The 2,578-nt window shown below is 46.1% G+C and overlaps 1 pseudogene; it reads left to right on the forward strand.

The window, feature by feature from the left end:
* The first annotated feature begins 378 nt into the window (after window positions 1-378).
* LOC141818034 (uncharacterized) lies at window positions 379-990 on the forward strand (annotated as a pseudogene).
* Window positions 991-2,578: the final 1,588 nt, after the last annotated feature.

Genomic DNA, 2,578 nt, shown 5'->3' on the forward strand with positions numbered 1-2,578 from the left:
CCTTCAATCATGAGTTCGTCGTTAATGCACTGGGGCATAGTTGAGTTGGTTACGACGGAACAAAGCTTGCAGAAGAAGACAAGGGTTCAAATTTCGACGCATAGTTATACCTTCTTCTGTCGTGACCAACTGCAGTTTCTCGATTTATCTCCTCACAGATGGTCGTGAGATCAATTGTAGTTTTTCGATTTACCTCTTCATAGATGATCGTGAGACCGACCATGTGAAGCCTGAAGATGACGAATTTCACCTTTTGGAGATGAGTCCATCGTTAATAGCTTACTGCAATTTTATGGAGTTTGTGGGCAAAAATGTAAAACTAACCAGGGAAGGATAAGATTGGATGTGCTTCGAAGCAGTGAAGTGTGAGTGAAGAGAAGGCGAAGCGCAGCCATGGATTCCAGATTGCTGTATCCTTCATCCCTCTCTCCCAATCCGTGCTGCGTCCCAAGACCCCGCCTTTCCCCCCGTCCTCGCCTTCTCCTTCCCCGAGCAACCACCGACGGCGACGCCACCGACGCCGGCGACAGGCAGGCCGAGAGCGCGGCGGTTCCCTCCGCCCCCTCTCCGCCCGCGCTCAATATCAAGTACCGGTCCCGGTCGCGGGTGCGGCGGCAGGAGGAGCAGAAGCAGCAGCAGAGGGCCCCCGGAAGCAACCCCCGCCCCAGGAAGGATTGGGAGGCGATGACGTCGGGCGAGAAGGCGGTGGATCTCTACATGGGAGAGAAGGGTCTCCTCTTCTGGCTCAACAAGATCGCCTACGCCTTGATCTTCGTCATCGCTGGAGGGTGGATCTTCTTCCGCTTCGTCGGCCTTGGCCGCCTCTACCAGCTCGACTCCGTCCTTCGCCCCCTTCCGCCATGTTCAAAGCCTCGTCCTAAATCAAGTTAGGGTTTTCTGGGAACTTCCCTTTGCACACTCAATCGCATCATAATTTCCTTTGAAATTAAAGAACCAAGTCTCTATTCAAAAATGCCACCTTTCTCTCAATTTTTGAGTGCAGTAATATTTGCCATAACAAATGGGCTGGACTAATTAAACCTAGAAGCAGAAACAAATATTTCAAGATTCAAAGTGAACTATTCTGATTGAGAATAATGTATTGTAGTATTAGTAACAATGTGAAACAATTATCTTCCAACCATTCACATGTTGCTCCCTCGATCGACATCTCCTCAATTTGCTGATCTGAGTCTTCTATTGGTTCAGAATTGTTCCGGTTCAATGCCATCGACAGTCAAGCCACCAATCAATGAGATACCACCTTAACTTTCGTGATTCAAGAAGAACCGCCGACGAAAAGAACATGAAGAAGAAAAAAATTGAACGAACAGATTAGCAGGGTGTCGGGGATTCTCTGACGAAACCACTTTAACGCTCAAGTCAGAAGAGAAAAAGAAAGGAAGTAGTATGTGGATGTAAAGAATTCGAGATAGAGAGATCTCCATACCTGCGGAGTTTATATAGTAGTAAAGAGAACACAATCTTTGGAGATTAACACATCTGATTGGTTGTTAATGCGTTATTCATGCGGTATGGATGAGCTTTGATGATTTTCAAACATCCAATGGCTCAGCGCGGTTGATTATCTTCATTTGAATAAGTGTGCGGGATATTTGGATATCAAGTTTGGGAACTAGATCACCGTCCTTATCCTTTTGGATGAGCTGATAAGTTTGAGTCAAAGAGAGAGATCGGTCTGTTTGTATGCGGATGGCCGAACTGACACGTGAGGTCGGAAGACATGTGATCAAGCTGTATGAATGGCCGAACTGTGAGAGCATGTGACCGAACTGTTTGAATGACCAAACTGTTTGAGCATGTGGCCGGGTTGAACTGAACATGTGGCTGAGTTCAACTATGTGAGTGGCCTACTGAGCATATAGCTGAGCTCACCAGGCTGAACTGAGCATGTGGCTGAGCTCATATATATGAATGATACTAGGATCAAGTCATGAGATCGACGTATGATATCGGGATCAAGTCATGAGATCGGCGATATGATATCAAGATCAAGTCATGAGATTAGCGTATGATATCGGGACCAAGTCATGAGGTTGGCTCGTGAGGCCGGGACCAAGTCATGAGATCCTCATGAGATGTGATCATGAAGATCGGTCCGTGAGACCGAGACCAAGTCATGATTTGCCCTTTGACCTTGTATATTATAGGTCGGATGCCACCTTAGATCGATTGTTGACTTTTTTTGCCATGTCAAATCATTCAAGACTTGTCATATCAGGAACCAAAATGTCTGTTTCAGGAGCTGCTTCTTGGGACTGGACTGGAGAAGGATGGAGGGGCATGGCTTCCTTCATTGGCTGTTCTTGTGCCTGCCTCTTAATAGTATTAGGCAGACATCTTGCTTCTTTTTGAGGTTGCTGAGATTGTGCAGGTTGATGAACAGATAGAAGATGGCCCCGAGCTTTGCTTCATAATACAATGGTAACCTTCAGCAAGAAATACACGGCAATAGTATTGGCAATGGAAGAAATATGAACAACCAAGGAGAATTAGATAACAAAAGAAACAAAATAGCTTGCTGATAGTATCTACAAAATGCTCCCAAGACTGTCAG

Source organism: Curcuma longa, unplaced genomic scaffold (assembly GCF_044706935.1).
Source record: "Curcuma longa cultivar G26 ecotype Majalengka, Jawa Barat unplaced genomic scaffold, ITB_CL_G26_1.1 contig_23034, whole genome shotgun sequence".
NCBI lineage: Eukaryota > Viridiplantae > Streptophyta > Magnoliopsida > Zingiberales > Zingiberaceae > Curcuma > Curcuma longa.